Here is a 21,205-nt window from a genome sequence, read left to right as displayed (position 1 = left end):
CAATTTTCATGGCCAAAAATCATCTTTCAATAGTACTTAGCGGAATGCAATATACTCCCTCCGTTTGGACACCGTTGACTTTTTAGCACATGTTTGACCGTTCGTCTTATTAAAAAAAATTGTGAAATATGTAAAACTATATGTGTACATGAAAATATATTTAACAATATATCAAATGATATGAAAAGAAGAAATAAATACTTAAATATTTTGAATAAAATGAATGGTCAAACACATACTAAAAAGTCAACGGTGTCAATTATTTTAAAATGGAGGGAGGATAATTTTACACAGCGCAAGACGCTCACTGAACTACCAGGAAAACAGACAGATTGATAAAGGACTTGGGGAGTGAAAAACACCTTGCTGCAGAAGAGCAGAGTGCAGACTTTTAGACCTGGCCAAGTGTGTAATGTTGAACGGACTGCTTCTCTGGCCCTTGTCACGTCTTCTTCTTCAGCATTGGATTGGGCTTGGCGTCAGGACCAGGGGTCCAGTACAATTTCCTTGGGGTGTCCTACGTTGTATACATACACAGGCTATAACTTGAGGCAAACAAAAATACCAGGTGTCGAGTGTCCCCTGTTTGGTTTTACTGGGTTCGCCCCTGGTACCGGTAGGTATGTTTCTTCGACTAGGATCATCACCGATACCTTCCATTCCTACTGGGAACTTCGATCGCAATAATTTTGCAACCATCTCAAGCATTTTCACTCGTATCGATCGACTTGACAGCACGATCGACCTTTCTGTTGTTCTTGTGACTACTGATACTATTTTGTCCTCCCTCGATCTGCATCTTGCAGCTGATCGATGAACTAGGCTGTGGCTAAAGTAGGTGCCTTGTTACAATCTTCAGAGTGTGTTTTGCTAGGTGTGCTTTCTTCCATAAAACTACATGCCAAGACTTGCTGACTGAAATGGGCTGCTACTTATTGAACGGGTGGTGTTGCCTGCTGACAAAATAAAGCCATGTCATTTCCCTTCTTAATTTGACATGTCAGATGGTGCTTTGATACTTCACATCGACCTGATATTTCTATCCCACACAAATAGTTTTCCTTTTTCATTATGTACATCTGATCAATGAAATTCAGGACATCCGGTCCACATATGGTAATTGCAGCACGCATATCAATTTGAGTCACGGATCAAAAGTTGCCAGTGTTTTACAATCAGGTTATTGGTGGAAGCTTTCAGGCTGATGGTAATACATACCCCGACGATTGAACTGCGGTCAGACCATAAGCCCAGTCAGAGCATCCGTACAAGGTTTTTACCGCGATACACATGTATTTTCTTTAGAAAATATTGTTTGAGTTTTTATACTTAATATTCGAATTTTTTTCTTTATTGTGTTTTCAGTCTTTACAATTCTGACTTTTGAAGTGGCCGGCCGAATATATTGCAGTTAAACCATGCATATAACAAGCCCTTCGTCCAAGTATAGTACTGATCTACAGAGGAGGGTTCTCTGTTGTGAACCTAGACAAACTTTGCAGGCTCTCTCCTCCCGTCCCAGGGGTGACACGGACGGCAAAAACAACCTCGCCGCCGCCTGAGAGGCTCGTCGGCAAAGCCGGATGGCCGCAAGGACGGCGGCGGCGGGGCGCTCTCCCCATGAGGAAGCCCAGTGGAGGGACACCGGGGGGCTTCTCGGTGGCGGCAAGAAGCAGGAGGCGGCGGTAGGTGGCGGCGGATCCGGCCATGGCGGGGACAGATCCGCCCCCCCGGCAATAGATCTAGCCTCCCCGACGGCGGTGGAGCTTGCGGCAATGGCTGCCGGAGGAGGCACAGGGCGGCGCGACTAGTCGGCGAGGAAAGAGACGGCGGCGCGCCTCGGCAAGGGCGGCCATGGATCCACCCCAAGTGGCGGGATCCGGCCGGATCTGGTTGGGGCGCTGTCGGGCCGGTTGCGACGTGTGCAGAGTGGAGGCCGGCATCAGCGCATGTGGAGGGGCGAGCAGCGGCGGCGGGAGGATGTCCGGCGCGGCGCGGGGCAGAGAGGGGCGGCCGGCGACAGCGGGTGGCCAGGCGACACGGAGAGGCGCAGCCAGCGAGGGTGACGGCGGGCGGCAGGCGCTGTACGGCGCGGAGAGGTACGACTGGTGGCCGGTGCGCATTGGAGGTCCGGCGGGGGCCCTATGGTGACGCGATAGTAATTTGGACGGACGACCTGAGTTGGTGGTGATGCGGGCAGTCCGCCCGAGGCGACGACGATGGTGGAGCTGTGAGGTGGGTGTTGCAGACCTGCGATGAGCTCCGATCTAGATGAAAGTCCTCTTGTGGCGGCGCCTAGCCACGACATGATGCCCACGTTGGGCAGGCTAGTTTGGGGGAGAGGGTACTTCCTCACACCCGCTCCCTCGTCAACCCAACTGCTTGGATGGATTGGAAGCACTTCGGATGTCGAGCTCCTACTTGATGGCCGGCCGCTGGCGAGGCGCTGGCGCGGTGGACATGCATCGAAGCTGTGCGGTTGGTGGTGGCCACCGATTTGCAAACAATCTCAATGCGGGAGGACAAGTTTATGAGCGAAAGCCTAGGACTTCAGGCCAGCAACGGCGACGTCTGCGGGTGCTGCTCTCCCCCGAGGCGTTGTTTGAGTGAACTTTGTACCGACGGAGTTCTTCGGGTGAAAACCACGTCCTAGCTCCCCAAGGCGGGCGGCGGCAGCACCCGGTGTCGTATCCTTCTTGAAGGCGTCGTCTAGAAAGTTTCTCTCCCTCGGATCGTGTGCTGATTGATTGTTCTTCTGTGGAGGTTTGGGTCATAGATGCATGGTGTGGCTCTTGTTCTTTTCTTTTCGTGACTATAGCCTCCAGGGCTATAGACTTGTAATTTTTTCTTACTCTATCAATACGAAACGTCGCACTGTCTTCTGCGTGTTGTTTAAAAAAAACTTTGCCCGCCTGAAGCATTTCAATTGGAATCCACTGTCATAACACAGTTCAATTTGACACCGAATATTTCATTTGTTCAATTCCCCCAAAAATGCCTACTAGCAAGAGAAAACAGGATTAGTAGTAGCCATAGCCAAAATAAACCGAAGAAGAGGATTCCCTTGTTTTCTAGACCTGTTCACTAGTAAGCGACGACTCAAAGGCATGAAACCTAGTCTGATCTGAATCCAAAACAATCCATGCATGTCTCTCATGGCTATATCCTTTAGCTTTTCCCTATTTCCCTTTGCATCTTGTTCTTTACAAGGTAGGGACTGCAAAGCGTGCAATAGAAGGTAAGAATACTACATTAGCCTAGCTTTTAGCCTTTGATCGTCTAACAGATCCACCAATTGTTATTATTGCGTGCCTATGCATGGCTTACATCGCAGGAAGTTCTGACTATGATCGATATCAGGCCAGCACATCTCCTTCAGCTCAAGTAAGAGCTAGTTACATAGTTGGATTGGGATACCCGATGCCTTCCATTCCAACTACGTATGTAGTGTAATATTGCTCAGCTCCTGTGATTTACCCCGTGTGTTATTCCAATTCGTAGAATTACTCTTACTATGTGGTGTGCTATCATCTCTGCCTCGCTGCTGATCAACTATATATCTAGCTAGGCAGCAGCATGCATGGGTATAAATAAGACACAGCCAACCTGCAAGGCACCAATTTGTTGTGCAACCTGTGAGCTATTCTGGTTTGAAAATTATTTGAAAATACCTAAGTTGATGTTGCATAATACCTCAGTTGATGTTGCATATTATTTCCTCTGTCCCAAAATAGATGTCACTTTAGAATTCAAAAATTTGTCCTAAAATTTTGTCATTTTGAAGTATATTTTGTAACATCAATCACATCCAATTTAAAATTTTGACCATTCTAACCCGCAACCTATGAACCATATATATATCATATAATAGAGGGTATTATAGTCATTTTTCTTAAACCTTAATTTTTGCTAAACAACCTAGGATGACAAAAATATTGGGACGACAGAGGTAGTGTTCATTTAGGTCGGAGTCTAAATTATGACTGACAACAGTTTAAATTAGCCGTTGAAAAAAAATTCTATGTGGAAAGTTTCAGATTCTTCGGACTTCAAGAATCTGCAGGGGCCACAAATTTGATCAACTAGCAGCCTACTACTATCACAAGGAGGAATAGATGATACCACACAACGTTTCTGCAGGAATTCTAAGTGAGATATAAAGTAAAGGTTGTAGTAAGATGGTTTATGTTATTTTAACCAAACAGATGTAGTGCTTAATTTGACATAAGAGTCAAAGAATGATCACATTTGATCCAAAAACATGCAATGATTTTATTTACATTTCAAGATGGTATTGCATTGTTGGTAATCGAAGAACACAAGCATTAATTGTTGGTATTTACATTTCAAGATGGTATTGCATTGTTGGTAACTTTCATCAATTGCTGTTTCTCAAATATAGCAAATAACACAATCCCTCAAGTGTATCACCAGTGAAATTGTGTAAATATATCCTCACAATTTTTATGGCAAAAAAAAAACATCTTCCTATTGTACTAAGCAGAATGCAAGATATAATTTTACACAGGGCAAGACAAAACACTTAACTACCAGGAAAACAAAATTAGGGAAGGAGAAAAAATGCACGTGATGACAGACAGATTGATAAGGAGCGGGGGAGGGAAAAAACCCTTGCTGCAGAAGTGCAGAGTGTAGACTTAAAAGACCCTGTTTAGATGGGACTTTTTAAGTCTCTATTATATCGGATGATTGGACACTAATTATAAATATTAAATATAGATTATTAATAAAACCCATCCATAATCTTGGACTAATTCGCGAGACGAATCTATTGAGCCTAATTAATTCATGATTAGCCTATGTGATGCTACAGTAAACAATCTCTAATTATGAATTAATTAGGCTTAAAAAATTTGTCTCGCGAATTAGCTTTCATTTATGTAATTAGTTTTGTAAGTAGTCTATATTTAATACTCTAAATTAGTGTCTAAATACAGAGACTAAAGTTAAGTCCCTGGATCCAAACACCACCTTACATTTCAAGATGGTCACTAAGGTCTCTAACTGACAAATTACTGCATTGTTGATAACTTTCATTAATCACTGTTTCTCAAACATACTAGCAAATAAAACAATCCCTCAAGTGTATCACCAGTGTAATTGTGTAAATATATCTTCACAATTTTCATGGCCAAAAAGGATCTACTTAGCGGAATGCAATATATAGTTTTACACATGGCAAGACAAGCACTTAACTACCAGGAAAACAAGCAGATTGATAAGGACTTGGGAAGGGAAAAAGACCATGCTGCAGAAGAGCAGAGTGCAGACTTTAGAGCATTTGATTGGGCTTGGCATCAGGAACAGGAGTCCAGCACAATTTCCTAGGTGTGTCCTACGTGGTATACATACACATGCGGTAACTTACGCAAACAAAATACCCGGTGTTGACTGACCCCTGGTTGGTCTTACTAGAGTTCGCCCCTGGTATATGTTTCTTCGACTAGCATCATCACTGATGCCTTCCATTCCGATCGCAAAAATATTACTCCCTCCGTTTCTAATTATGTAACGCCGTTGACTTTTTTAAACATGTTTGACCGATCATCTTATCCAAAAAATTCAAGTAATTATTAATTCTTTCCATATCATTTGATTCATTGTTAAATATACTTTTATGTATACACATAGTTTTACATATTTCATAAAAGCTTTTGAATAAGACGAACAGTTAAAGATGTAATAAAAAATCAACGGTATCGAAATATTTAGAAACGAAGCGAGTACAACTTTTGCTCAAGCAAATTCACTCGTATCGACTTGACAGCTAGCACGACATTTCTGTTATTCTGGGACTACTGATACTATTTTGTCCTCCCACGATCTGCTTCTTGCAGCTGATCGATGAACTAGGCTGTGGCTAAAGTAGGTGTGCCTTGTGCAATCTTCAGAGTGTGTTTTGCTAGGTGTGCTTTCTTCCATTTAACTACATGCCAAGACATGGTGACTGAAATGGGCTGCTTTCTTGTTCAACGGGTGGTGTTGCCTGCTGACAGGTATATGTTTATATGAAGTTGCAGCATAAAGCCATGTCATTTCCCTTCTTAATTTGACATGTCAGATGGTGCTTTGGTACTTCACATAGACTTGATATTTCTATCCCGCACAAATAGTTTCCCCTTTTCATTGTACATCTGATCAATGAAATTCAGGACATCGATCCAGTCCACATATGATAATTGCAGCACGCGTATCAATTTGAGTCACGGATCAAAAGTTACCTGTATTTTACTATCAGCTTGTTTTACTATCAGCTTCTTGGTGGAAGCTTTTAGGCTGATGGTAATACATACCTACCCTGACGATTAAACTGCGGTCAGACCGTATGCCCACATTACTAGGAAAAGGATTTTCCCAGACGGTGCAAAAGGATTTTCGTGTGTGGATGGGCGGCCGGCACGCACCCAGAGGTTTAGGAAAATCGTGATTTTTGCGTGCAGGTGGCGCACCCACATGTGGAAATCGCATTTTCGCGTGCGGGGTGGTTACGTCGTCCGCACGCGAAAATAAAAATCCAAAAAAAAATTGCAAAAAAATCGAAACCCTAGCCACCGTTGTAGCTCGTCGTCATCGTAGCCATAGCCGCCGTCGCCGTCGTTGCCGTCGCCGCCGCCACAGCTCGTCTCATCGTCACCGTCGCCATAGCTCGTCGTCGTCGTCGCCCTCACCATCGCACTACGATCCCGGCCACCTCGTCGTCGTCGTCGCCGCCGTCACACGAGGGAGGTCGGGAGAGGGGAGCCACCGCCGGATCAGGGCGACGGAGGGCGGGAGAGGGGCCCCGCCGTCGGATCCGAGTAGCAGAGAGGCGGAGGCAGAGAGGCGCCGCGCCGCCAGATCCTGGCCGGCCACCTTGTCGGTGTCATTGTCGTCGCCGTCGCCGGATCCGGGCGGAGGGCGTTCGTCTGCCGCCGCGCGCACGCCCCTTCGGCCCGCCGTCGAGCCCACTGCTCCCGGTTGCCTGCTGCCGCGCACGAGCCGCCGCTCCCCCAAGCCCGCCGCAACCGCTGCCGTGCGGTGCGGTGCCGCCGGCCGTGCCCGGGAGTGAGAGAGAGAGTGAGAAAGTATAGAGAGGTGAGAGATATAAAGGATAAGGATGAGAGATAGAAAGGTTAAGGATATGGGTCGATGAGATGAAATTTTGGAGATATTGAACTATATGCCACTTTTAGATCTGGCAATTAACTATTTGTCACTGGATCCACATGTCATAGACACATGTGGACCCACATGTCATTGAGATAGGTGTGGTAAATAGTTAATTGCCAAATCTAAAAGTGGCAAATAGTTAAATGCCCCGAAATTTTGAAGTACTGAGGAGGTGAAAGAGGAGGAAGGATAGACTTGTAGACAAGTCTTTAAGAGGCCCGCACGCAAAAATGGGAGGCGGATTTTTGTGTGCGGACGTAAAAATGATCCGTCTGTTAACTAAATATATAGCTTTTCATCCCGGAAAATTGTTTTTCTGATCCGTACAAATTTTTGTACCACCATACACATGTATTTTCTTTAGAAAATATGGTTTGAGTTTTTATACTTAATATTCGAATTTTTTACTTTATTGTGTTTTCAGTCTCTACAATTCTGACTTTTGAAGTGGCCCGATATATTGCAGTTAAACCATGCATATAACAAGCCCTTCGTCCAAGTATATAGTACTGATCTGCAGAGGAGGGTTCTCTGATGTGAACATAGACAAGCTTTGCAACAAGGTACCTTTAGCTAAACTGTACAGGGTGATGTGTTCTCTTGGAGAAAACAGACTAATTCAAACTGAAATCCTGATACATGGGAACATAAATCTAGCTAATTATTGAAGCCGTTAGGCTGGGCAAATATCCTTAAGGAAGGCCATGCTGACAGAGCAAACTGGACTCTCTCATGTTTATGAACTTGGGTGCTGTCGTAGCAAATTTCTAGACCTGATAACTAGTAAGTGGCGACTCAAATGCATGCAACCTCTAGTCTGATCTGAATCCAAAATAACCCCTGTCTTATGGCTATGGGGGTGTTTAGACATGGTGGTGTAAAGTTTTAACGTGCCATATAGAATATTATATAGGGTGTCGCATAGGGTATTTGGACAGTAATAACTAATTACAACATGCCAGCATCCTTTAGCTGAAGCAAAGAGCTAAAGTAGTTGTGTTGGGATACCCGGTGCCTTCCATTCCAACAACGCATGTAGTTGCTTTTTTTTTTTTAAGACTGGTCACCGGGGGGCGAAATGTCCACCTAAATATATTATACAAGAGAAGAATATACAGAAGCATCATGTGGAGATTATGGGTATCCCATACATAGAGGCAAAGAGATAAATTAAGAAGCCTTTGACGTTTGCCACCTGCAATATAATTACCCCGTGTTGACACCACACGGTCCTCTGTTATTCCAATTCGTAGAATTACTCTTACTATGTGCTGTGTTATCTCTGCCTCGCCGCTGATGAACTATATATCTAGGCAACAGCTAGCATGGGCACAAATAAGAGACAGCCAACCTGCAAGGCACCAATAATGTGTTGTGCAGGCTGTGAGCTATTCTGGTTTGAAAATTATTTGAACCAGCTACCTAATTTGATGCTGCATATTATTCTTTTAGGTCGGTGTCTAAATTATGACTGACAACTGTTTAAATTGGACGTTGAAACAAAATTATTCTATTTGGAAAGTTTCAGATTCTTTGGACGTCAAGAATCTGCTGGGGCCACAAATTTGATCAACTAGCAGCCTACTCCCTCCATTATAAAAAAATAAAAAAATCAACCTAGGATAGGATGTGGCCTATCCCAAGATAATAAATCTAGACAAAACTATATCCAGGTTTATTGTCATAGAATAAATCAAATTATATCCTAATTTACTTTTTTTTATGGAGGGAGTACTTCTGTCACAAGGAGGAATATATCATTAAATAAACTAGATGATACCACGCAACGTTGGTGCCGAAATTCTAAGTGGTATAATGTAAAGATTGCAGTTAAGATGGTTGGTGTTATTTTAACCAAACATGCAGTGCTTAATTTTACAAACAGTCAATGAATGATCACATTTGATAAAAAAAGCATGCAATGAATTTATTAACATGTAGTCCTCCATTCCAACTGTAGCTATTTTGTAATGGCGGAAGTATTAATGATGAGTCTTGTTAAAGCATACTCCCTTCGTATTTTAATGTATGACGCCGTTGACTTTTTAACCAACGTTTGACCATTTATCTTATTCAATTTTTTTATGCAAATATAAGAATACTTATGTCATGCTTAAAGAACATTTGATGATAAATCAAGTCACAATAAAATAAATGATAATTACATAAATTTTTTGAATAAGACGAAAGGTCAAACGTTTATCAAAAAGTCAACGGCGTCATACATTAAAATACGGAGGGAGTAATTATTTGTGAGAGTTTCTTTTAATGATGTGGGCACCAAGCCACCTAGTAGTCTACTGAGATTACCCTTTACCAGCTCTCCCTGCTGTTTCTGCAAAGGGGCCATCACAGGAGGCCAATGGGCTATAGTGATGCCCAGGCTTGCATGATTAAATTTCATATTATCTGACCGTATCTGAACCTAGTATGCCAACATATTTTTGACAAGTAACAAAACTAGTTTATCTCATACTACTTTAGTGCAAGTATTAGTTAAATAGTATAAACAACAACTTCAAACACTATCTACAGTTAGTCATATTATTATTGCTGCAATGTTTTTCTGACGGACACTTTGATTATTACTTCTCTCTGTATGAACCAGAGGCTCCATCGATAATAACAAGCCTATCGTGCAGCTAACATTTGTTTCAATCCTTTCTGATGCATGTTCCTCCATAGCTTTCACATAGCTCTGATGAGAAACCAGATAGAGAGGAATCCTTTCATTATGGTTGCATCTGCAATATCGCTCGTCTTGAAGTTACCTCTATGGCTTGTTCTCAAGTCGTCGTTGCCAACCAACATATTGAGTGATATTTCCAGATAACTCCAATTCCTACATTTCAATGGATTATTTCTACCGTGATTTTGGAGACTGACCGGTAGATGGAAGAATGTCGGGCTAATATGATGGCACAATGGGATGATTCGTCCCTGCATCGATATCTTACTGCCCTACTATCTTAGCTGCTCTCTCTCTCTCTATATATATACCAGCTAAATGCCCGTGCATTGTGACGGAAGTTGAGAAAGATAAATTAATTATATGATGTACATAGCCTATATTATATACACGGAGAATAAATCAAAAATATCCATATTCTAGGACTATCCTATACTCTCTTTTCTTTTATTCTAATTTGTTATATCAACATACTTATATTAAAATATAATTTGATACTATATTTAAGTCCCACATGTTAGTTGGTAGTGGTGAAGGCAGACTCACTACCACCACCACTACTAGCTTTTAAAGTAATAGTGAGGATTACTCTCTTTTGTGCTTTTAGGCCACTCACAGTGCAGTCACTCATAGTACCGTTCTTAACGCGAAAAAAGTTATGCCTTATAGGACAAAGCTACATATTGGATACAGTTCTCACAGTGCAAGTAGCTTCAAATGGGTCCTACAGAAATTTGTGATTCAGCCTCTACACTTTTTCATTCACATCCTTCTATAATTTTGAAATTCGTTTTAGTCTAAATTTTTTTAAAAAAACCCTGGATAGAAAAAATCCATCTCATTTATACACCTACTCTATGGGCCCACCTTATCTTCTCCACCTAACCCACCATCGCTTCATCTCTAGCCACCGCCGCATCTCTCCACCTCCTCTAGCTCTTCTCCAGCCACTGCCGCCGCTGCTGCCTTTCCACCACCGTCGCCTCACCACTGCCACTGCCGCTGCCTCTTCCGCCATCGCCGTCGCTAGCACTGTTCCTCCCCACTTCAGTTGACGGTGGCAAGGCTTACGCCAACGAGCTTCTCACCCCTTCGGTCAAAGGAGGGCCGGCTAGCATCCTCTCTCCTGCCCATTTCTTCCGTATCATGTCCAATTCGCCCCTCTCCGCCGCAGATTAGGGTAGCGCAGCATGGAGCTCGGCATGCAGCACGGCCTGGAGCTCTGTGGCACGGCATGGAGGAGCTCGACGGTGATGGGCTCGTCTTCGTCGTAGTGGTCGCTTCGCGGCGGCAACGACTGCAGCTCAATGGCAGTGGCTGAGGCCGTTTTGACGATGTCGGCTACAGTAGCTCGACATTACAATGAGTTCAACAGCGACGATACGCACAACTTGACGCCCAGCAGAGGAGACAACTCGAGGGCCGCGTCTCACAGGTTCTTGGCCTGGTTGGGTGGGCTCCGTGGACCAACTTTATCTGACGAGATTCGCACGTCATTGTGAAGACTTGAGCAGCATCGGAGAGGCAGGGCCCATGCCGACGTGGAAGGTTATTGCCGAGCTGGCTTGGTGAGGCCGAACGCTAGCTCACCGCACTGTGAACGCTGTTAAACGGCAGCCGGCCATGGAGTACTTTACATGCACAACGTACACATCCGGAGCATTCATGGACTATTTTAGAATTTTGGGCATTTGTGCAGGAAAATATTGATGTGCATTAATGAATGTACAATTTGAGATCGAGTAAACTAATCAAATCTATTCTATTCCACGTTATTTGATTAATGTGAAAAATCAAGAACTCAATTTTCGCATGATATACAAACAGTGCAGAGTTGAGAGCAAGGTTGTACGTGATCATATATATTTTCTGACAGTACCGCAGCCATCCTGAAGAGAATTTTTTTACCACGGTAAAACCTTTTATTCTGACGGTTTCGCACCCACGGGCTTGCTCTCAAGTCTGATAGTGAAATGCAATTTGGGGAGTTGTTACACAAGTTGACTCTCGCAACGCCTATCGATGAATCGATCATATAACACACTTACTTAAATTAGCTTCACTACCAATATTGCCATTTATATATCAACCGTGCCAAATAAATGTAACTTTAATCGGTTGAACAGAAAAATTAAGCTTTTTAATTTTCTGTGATTCACTCGCTACTACAGATTATAGTTATCTATGATGGGCTAGCAGCGATGGGTTGATCAACACTACTCGTCACAACTCAAGTAGTATAGACTAGAATTCTTTTACTTAGGATTGCTGAATTCTTTTACACCGATGAGCAATCTATGTAACTCAAGATTGCTGAATTCTTTTACTTAGGATTGAGCTCACGTCAAAGGGCATATAGCCTAGAAGTTACATACCAAGCAGTATATCTAGTTCTTGGGTTTGACTCCCCAAGCACTAATACAAAAATGCAAAAAAGAAGCATTGTAGGTACCGGAAATACTAGAACCGGCACCTATAGTGCTTTGTCCATAGGAGCACAGGCCTATGGGGCGCTATTTTCATGAACCGGCACCTATGTAACCTCAAAGGTAGGTGTTGGTCGCTATTGAAAAATGGCACTTATGTGGCCTGTCCCATCACACTTATTGGTGTATTTTTATGAAAAAAACCATTACAAACAATATATATAGTGTTTTTCAATATTGGCACCTAGTATATATTATAGGTGTTGGTTTTTTTAAATAATCCGACACTGACAACCGAGCCGAACCAAACCACTGGCTCTACCTCTCTCTCTCTCCCTAATCCTGTCCGCCACACACCTCAGTCTCTCCGCCCCACACATTCTCCCCTCTCTCTCTCTCTCTCCCCTCTGGCATGGCCGGTTGGCGAGCAACGGCGCTCAGCGGGCAGCCACCCCTCGGCAACGGTGATGGTGACGCATGGCGAGTGGCGGGCAGTGACGACTCTCCTTGCACGGTGTCCCCTCTTCTCAGACTCCCCCCTCACTTCCTTCCCTCTTCCTCTTCCCTGGCCTCCCACCGGCAGCCGCACGGCGGTATCCTTCCTTCCATCCATCACCATGGGGTGGCCGTGAGCTCAAGGCGGCTAAATCCGAGGTAGGGTGTCGAAGTGGTGGGGAATGTCGGGCGGGATGACCGCCATGTTTTGTGATTTTGTTGTGATTTATTATGCCAATTGCTGCTGGCGATGTTCTTGGATTTGGGCTCTATGTCCTTGATGTCAATCGATCTGTACAATGAGCCGATGCTTCGAGTGGTCCTTTTTTTTCTTGTCGTACTCTTCGAAGGTGTCAATTATGGAACTGGCACTAATGAACATGTGTCATCTGTGTCGATTTTGAATCCGACACCAATAGATTTTGAATCCGACACCAATAGCCAGTTCCCAGCCGGCACCCTAATGATGTTCGGTAGTAGTGATGGGAGAGAATTTTATGCCTAGTTAAAAAATGTCACTCGTTGCCCCCTTGTCAAAACACGTGTTAAGAATAAACCTAAGGAGGACGGGCCCTTGCGTATGGGGCAGGGGCTTCATAGCACAGGTTAAGGACCAATCCATTGGGTGTGAGTCAGCAAGTGGAGGGCTTGGGTTTGTGGCTTTTCTCGTCCGATTTGGTTGAGATTTCTCCTTCTTTGTGAAAAACCGTGGGGGTAGTCATTCCTCCACTGATCTAATTTTTTTTAGATTGGGCTCACATGCACCTCGTGTATCACCACTATACTATATATGCATAAATGTGCCTGAAGTTCTTTGTTTCAATTTCCTTACCTCCAAATTGTATGGTTTGGATGTGTAAAAAATTCACAATCCAGTCATGTTGTACAAAGGCATTTTAGGTAAATCGGAGTAATTAAGGATATTGCAGTGCAACTAATGTATTCGTATATATATTGCCGGCGCTCAAACATCTTGTGCACTTGAATGATGGACTAGTACACAATATACATATACTAGTGCACAGCGTACTGCTTACAACAGAAAATGAAATAACTTGCCAGCTCCAATCACGAATACATGTGCCTGCCATAATGGTATGGAGGCAGATGAAAACAGAACAGGTCGTAAACCCTAGCAAAGGGCTATCCGATTGTTTCATCTCTGGAACCTACATCCCTACTTCAGCACCAGTGGGTTGTGTAACTAACCTTGTTCCTGAGTCGCACATCCTTCGCATATTTTGATTCCTCACGTCTCCCCATCCTAAAATTGTAGCTATAGAGAAAAGGATCTGCATGCACTGGTGAAGAAGACAACATATTGCTTGGTGAAACTAGACTGAAAACCTGCTACGTATATATGCATGTTTATGTACCGTCTTCTGTGCGAGTTGATGCAACCAGGAAAAAATGAAAGCCTATCTCTCTCATACCACCGAATTGTGTCATCTTAAATTGAATGAGAGAAAAGCAATATACAACATCCATTTATTACCTAACCGTGGCTAAGCAAGCCAACATTCCAACCGTCACGGTTTGAAAACAAACAAGATAAGCCTAATTGCCCCTTTTTCTTAGGCCTCTTGAGACTGAATCTTTGTTTAGATGGCCTCACCATTGGCATTTCTTGTACACTTCCAATGCATGTCCTATAGACTAAATAAGAAATAAAGATTTGGACGACTGTGAATTGATCATCTTCTGTGCAAAGCCTTTTGGTTACTTGGGCCGCCGCCAACAACGACACGTCAAGCAGGAGTGTCTTAAGGCTTACCATCATAAGTTGCCACACAATTGCTATTGTCTCACAGTGGAACTACCTCTGGATCATGTCTTAGCCACAGACAAATCACCTAACCAGCCAAGAGACGATTTGTGAGCTGTTGTTTCAACTGATTTCCACATGCCTCCTATCCCTATGCTGTTTGGGCTACCAACAATGGACGAGCCAGCCCCAACAGCTCTGAAGCCATCTTCACTCTTCCTCTTTGGATGCGTTCTCAGTTGGATCTCTCGGTACATATGCATCCTCGGTGTATATATGCACGTCCGCCACACAGGCATGTGCTACATTTCAAGGAGAGGCCTGCTTGGTTCTTGTATTTAGTTTGAGCAGATTATCTCTGTGTAACGGACTGAGATCAAGTGCACTGTTTACTAGGAGTGGAAGATAAGAACTATATACGATCCTGGCCATCTAATTTCATCTCCAGCCAACATTATATATCATAGTGAAAGACAGAGCAGAACATGCATGTTTATACCATGGTAAGGAAGAAAATAGTACTTTTTAGGCTCCTCATATTAAAGATGAAGTTAAAAGATGCCTTAGGCCCCATTCGATCTCCTGTCTGGGAGATGGATTTTGGTTGCAGGTAAAACAAGAATTGTCTTTACCACATGATTAATTAAGTATTAACTACTATAAATTTGAAAAATGGATTTATTTGCTTTTTAAAACAACTTATATGGAAAAACTTTTTTTAAAAAAATGCCCCATTTAACAGTTTGAAATGCGTGCTAACAGAAAACAAGGAAGTTGAAGTTTGGAGTTGAGGAATAGACCTAGTCCTAAGTGGATCAATCTAATATTCCTGTAAATCATCTTCCACGCAAGAAGCACTCAACTAGTTATCTTCTCTTTGTGAACCTCTATCCCTTCGCGAACAATCGTTACATACTCTGTCTCACTATCCATATGAATTAATGTATATGCATAGACTTTTCACTTTTAGTTATTGCCTTGTAACAAGGCGTGAAATTGTAAAGTTTTGAGTTGCTACCTGTGACAGCGATCCAAATCAGAGGGTAAAATATAACATCTTAATTCTAGTGATCCTGAATAACTGCATTTTACTCTGTCATTTCCGTCCAGTTTCCCTTGTTTCATGCAATGCAGTCCCTGCACTGGCAGGCAGCCAGCACCTCGGCATGACTTCCACCACTTCATAGTGATCTCAATTACATATTGCCTCAATAGTGATGCGTATGTATCATGCATCAGAATGAATCTTACATCGAAATTCAGTCTGTACCTTGCAGAGCAGTGCGATGGGGATTGCTCTTAGTTTCTGATGGCATACGTGCAATATATGTGCAATTCTAACCAATGCTAAGTATCTAGTGGTCTTGCAAGTCAGGAATTCACATTCAGAAATGTAAAATGGGAGTCAGCTGATAGAATTGATTTTGCGACTCCTATTCACCAAATGTTATGAGGAGCCCATTCTAGAGAAGCCGATGTTTCTATGATAGATTCCTGTCCGTAAAACTACCATAGTTGCAGATATGTGCGTTAATAATTCTCTACTGGCACCTTATAGTGTACTGCCCATCACCTGTGTTGTCCTAGCTTTCTACGAAGATCAGTATACAATTGTGTATTTGAAAAAAAAAATATCTATTACACTATCAATTTGCCACATTAATTACCTGACCTACCAAGAAAAAAAATAATAATTGTCATCTTACCATCTAGGTCATAACCAGTACAAATAGTCTTGTACAAAATATTTAACATGATTAATGCTGAGTAGCAAACTGTCATGCTATTGGCTTTGGCTCTACGGTTTGGATTTTAGGTATTATTACTTCCAGAACAAATTAAGCAGTTAAGGTCTTCAACAAGAACATCAGTAATTACATGTGAAGTATGTCGATCGGAAGTGAACAAGTCACTTTTCTTGTAACATTTGAACAAGCTGGTATCTCGATGCATGCCTAAGGAAGTATTATACTTAATTAACAACAAGAACAAATGCTGTGCAACAGTGGAACAGGTTGAGCCTAATTAACCTGCTCACTTATGACGCATGCAAGACCCTTACAGAGTGCTACTCTTGCAAAGCTAATTTCCAATGACTCCCATACCTACAGAAATTTTGCAGTTACTATTGATGAACATGTAGCATTACATTGTTGGGTTTCGATGAGCAACATCTGCTTGTTTAGTGAGATCACTCGTAGCTCCTAGGAGATGGTATATATGTAGGTACACACCGTAGTTACATGGGAGACACGAATCTTCAAATGAATACACGGCTGATCATCAGCCGCTGATGATCATCCTTAAAAGGTATAAAACTTGGGTTATATTGGTTAGTAATACTGCCATGTAACCATGGTGACCACAGTGAATTGCAGCCACGTTGGGCTCTCATTAGGTGCATCCTTCAAATGTGCATCAAGTAGGACTGTGGGAGTGGAACCTAAGCAAAAGTAGCAGCAGCAATCTCGGGGCCATGCATCTAAATGTTAGTTATTAAGCAAAGTGGATAGCTCGGCAAGAGATTGGTCTCGAGAGAAGTACAAGGTCTCGATAGACTTACGGTGTGGAGGCTCGTGTGCAAAATCATGCATGTGTACGTGGTGGTTTCAATTAGAGGATGATGAGCCAAAGTAGTCAGATCAGGTACGACTAGTTACATTGAGGGGCAAAGACAATCGGATTGAGACATAAGGTGAGTAGACTAGTGGTGATAGGCTGGTCAGGTCGCACATGGAATATATTATCTAGTAAATACATGATATATCTGAGATTCCATGAAGGGTTGAGATATATGGAATTAGAGCAGAGCTGAAGTGGAAGAGCAAACACTATCATAAGAGTTGTTCTTCCAACTGATTTCGCCATGCCTCCTATCCCTATGCTACTTGGGCTACCAACAATGGACGAGCTAGCCCCAATAGCTCCGAAGCCATCTTCACTCTTCCTCTCTGGATGCGCTCTCAGTTGGATCTCTCAGTATATATGCATCCTCGATGTATATATACGCATCTGCCACACAGTCATGTGCTACATTTCAAGGAGATGCCTCCTTAGTTCTTGTATTTAGTTTGAACCATAAGTAGATTACCTCTGTGTAACGGATTGAGATCAGGTGCACTGTATACTAGGAGTGTAAGATAAGAGAACTATACACGATCTTGGCCATCGAATTTCATCTCCAGTTAGCATTGTAGATCATAGTGAAGCTAGGACACAGCAGAGCAAGCATTTTACACCATTGTAAAGCAGATAATAGTATTTTTTAGGCTCCTCATGTATAAAGATTAAGTTAAGAAAATTTAAGGTTAGTCTAAGTGGATCAATCTAATATATATTCTGGTAGATCATCTTCCACACAAGAAGCAATCAACTAGATATTTTCCCTTTGTGAACCTGTATCCCCTCGCGAACAATCCTTACATACTCTGTCTCACTATCCATATAAATGTGTATGCATAGGCTTTTCACTTTTGGTTATTGCCTTGAAACCAGGCGTGAAATTGTGAAGTTTTGAGTTGCTATTTTTTACGTGAACGCGCAAAAAGATTGCATGTCAATAGATTAGAAGGAAAATGAGTTGCTACCAGTGACGATGTTCCAAATCAGATGATAAAATATAACATTTTGATTCTAGTGATCTTGAATAACTTCATTTTACTCCGTCTTTTCCATCCAGAATCCATTGTTTCATGATCTCTAATGCAATTCTGCACCGGCTAGTAGCCAGCACCTCGGTATAACTACCACCACTTCCTAGTGGTCTCAATTACGGATTGACTCAATAGTGATGCCTATGTATCATACATCAGAACGAATTTCACATCACAAATTCAGTCTGTACGTATTTTCTAGGGCAGTACCATGGGGATTGGTGTTAGTTTCTGATGGCGTGCGTTCCATTCTAATCAATGATAAGTATCTACTGGTCCTGCAAGTCAGGAATTCACATTCAGAACTGTAAAATGGGAGTCAGATGGAATTGATTTTGCGGTTCCTATTCACCAAATGTTATGAGGAGCCCGTTCTAGAGAAGTCAATGTTTCTATGGCAGATTCCTATATGTCAAACTACCATATTAGTTGCAGATATGTGCGTTAATAATTTTCAACTGGCACCTTAAATCGTATTGGCCATAGCCTGTGTTATCCTAGCTTTCTACGAAGATCAGTATACAGTTGTGTATTTGAAATAATATCTATTACACTATTAATTTGTCACTTTAATTAATTACCATCTAAGTCAGAAACAGTACAAACAGTCTTGCACAATATATTTAACGTGATTAATGCTGAGTAGCAAACTGTCATGCTATTGGCTTTGGCTCTATGGTTTAGATTTTAGATATTATTACATCCAGAACAAAATTAAGCAGTCAAGCTCTTTCAAGTAGGACATCAGTAATTACATGTGAAGTATATCCATTGGAAGTGCACTTGTCACTTTTCTAGTAATATTTGAACAAACCGGTATCTCGATGCATGCCTAAGGAAGTGCTATACTTAACAACTAGAACAAACACTGTGCTTGAGTGGAACAGGTTGAGCCTAATTAACCTGCTCACATATGATGCGTACAAGCCCCTTACAGAGTGCTACCCTTACAATGCTAATTCCTAATGACTTCCATACCTACAAAAAATTTGCAGTTACTATCGACGAACATTTAGCATTACATTGTTGGGTTTCGATGAGCAACATCTGGTTGTTTAGTCGGATCACTCGTAGCTCAAAGGAGATGGTATATGTAGGTACACACCGTAGTTACATGGGACACAAATCTCCAAATGAATTCACGGCTGATCATCAGCCGCTGATGATCATCCTTAAAATTTATAAAACTTGGGTTATATTGGTTAGTAATGCTCCCATGTAACCATGCTGACTACAATGAATTCGCAACCACGTCGCGCTATCATTAGGTGCATCCTTCAAATGTGCATCAAGTGGGAGTGGAACCTAAGCAAAAGAAGCAGCAGCAATGTCAGGGGCCAGGCATCTAAATGTTAGTTATTAAGCAGAGTGGGTGGCTCGGCAGGACATTGGTCGAGAGAATTACAAGGTGGTTCAATAGACTTATGGTGCAGTGGCTCGTGTGTAAAATGTCGCATGTGTACGCGGTGGTTTCAGTTAGAGGAGGATGGGCCAAGCAGTCAGATCAGGTATGATAGGATAGACTGAGGGGCAAAGACGGTTGGATTGAGACATAAGGTGAGTAGACTAGTGATGACAGGCTGGTCAAATCGTATATGGAATTACCTGGTGAATACAGGATATATCTGAGATTCCATGAGGAGTTGAGATGTATGGAGTTAGAGCAGAGCTGAAGTGGAAGAGTACTAAACACTATCATAATAATTTCTTCTAGTGATTCGAGGTGATGGTGAACATTTCTAGTTATCATGAGCTCAGTCTAAGGATGCGGAAAGCATGGATGTTGTAATTATTAGCTCAGTTCTCCTTATGTCTTGTGGGTTTGATTTGTCTTTTTGGTGATGATATCGGTTATCTTGTCATGGATTAGATGAGACCAAATTTAAGATAGAAAATGAAGATGAACATGGTTTTCAAGGAGTCTGGCTTGTGTTTGTTAAGGAGAAGTCCAATTTCAGATGACAAGATGACTATCGGTGATAGGAGAGACTGTAGAGCACTGTTATAGGTAGAGTCCATATGAAGAAGTTACACGGATAGCAAAGTCTCTTGTTGGACAACTTGCAGTGAAGATGTAAAGAACACAACCCAAGTCTACAAGATAGGTGGATCGGCACGGTGAATCTACTACTTATGTATTGTGTATTGAATGAAGGGTTTAGAATCCATATTGGAATAATATTTATAAATAATGGAACTTCGAAATTAGAAGAATACGGAATTTTGAAACAGCAGTCCAGAGTTCATACTGAAATACAATATAGAAATAAATAAAATTCAAAATTAAAAAAATAATCGCTATCATGTATATGCAATACAATATAAATATTACACATTGGTTAGATTGGTTAAGTTTGTACAAAATTTTAAATTATGTTGTCATTTCAATATATTTTAATAATAAAATGTAAGAGATATATATATAATATTACATGAGGAAAAAATATGATGCTAGCCGTGGAATCTGCGTGGGCCGCCATGCTATTTTTTTTTTAAAAAAAGAAAAACCTTTCTTCCTATGTGTAACCATGCAAAGGCCCTCCTACAATAGACATCTCATTCAATCCCTGATGTTTTTTGAAATACCATGTGAAGATGACAAAATTCCAATTTGTGCCCGCCTGTACTGCAAAACCTACAATTATGAGGGTTCCTATGCAAAAGGGCAGACTTTACCATGGCGCTGCAATATTGGTAGTATAATATGTTTTTCTACTTCGGAGACAGCTCTGCTTTACTTTGTTTGATGTTCACAGCACAATATTGCAGTAATAAGCTCTTATAGCTTCGCTGGGAACTATACGTATTACAACCACAATTACAAAGTTCTCAATGCCTTCCACCTGATCAATGACTAAAGGAGTAACATCATTCAAACTAAACATTGACACTCTATCCATGCACCAGCTGCAAGAACCCTGCTCCACGGACAAGCGTGAATCTGTCGTTCGGTACCAGAAACATGGGATGCGCTAGGCTCGTAGCAAAGAGAAGGTCAGCCTAGTGT

The sequence above is a fragment of the Oryza glaberrima genome, chromosome 4, assembly GCF_000147395.1.
Source record: "Oryza glaberrima chromosome 4, OglaRS2, whole genome shotgun sequence".
NCBI lineage: Eukaryota > Viridiplantae > Streptophyta > Magnoliopsida > Poales > Poaceae > Oryza > Oryza glaberrima.
The sequence above is the reverse complement of the archived record's forward strand: the minus strand, read 5'-3'. Positions refer to the sequence as shown.